The following is a 525-nucleotide window of genomic DNA, read 5'->3' on the forward strand; positions in this document are numbered from 1 at the left end:
TCTCCGTGCAGCCCTGGGACTCACTCTGTTACTAGAGTGTCTCCGTGCAGCCCTGGGACTCACTCTGTTACTAGAGTGTCTCCTTGCAGCCCTGGGACTCACTCTGTTACTAGAGTGTCTCTGTGCAGGCCTGGGACTCACTCTGTTACTAGAGTGTCTCCGTGCAGCCCTGGGACTCACTCTGTTACTAGATTGCTAGACTGACCTCCCTTGCCTTTGCCTCCCTGCAGCCGGGCTCTAAATATATTTTCTAATGTAAAAAAATTGCAGTGCAAGCCGGACTTGTTGTCAGGAGGCAGAGGCAAGCAGATCTCCATGAACTGGAGGCCACCCTGATATACATAGTGAATTACAGGGTAACAAAGGCTACCCAGTAGGATCCAATCTGAAAAAAAAAAAAAAGTAAAAAATTAGAAAATGCAATAAAGGCATCCAGCCTGGTTAGGGAAATGTAAAATGATCTCTAACTTCAGGTATGATTATATATACAGAAAAATAATGAAAACCCAAGAAAATGTTAGGATG

This window comes from Mus pahari, chromosome 5 (assembly GCF_900095145.1).
Source record: "Mus pahari chromosome 5, PAHARI_EIJ_v1.1, whole genome shotgun sequence".
Lineage (NCBI taxonomy): Eukaryota > Metazoa > Chordata > Mammalia > Rodentia > Muridae > Mus > Mus pahari.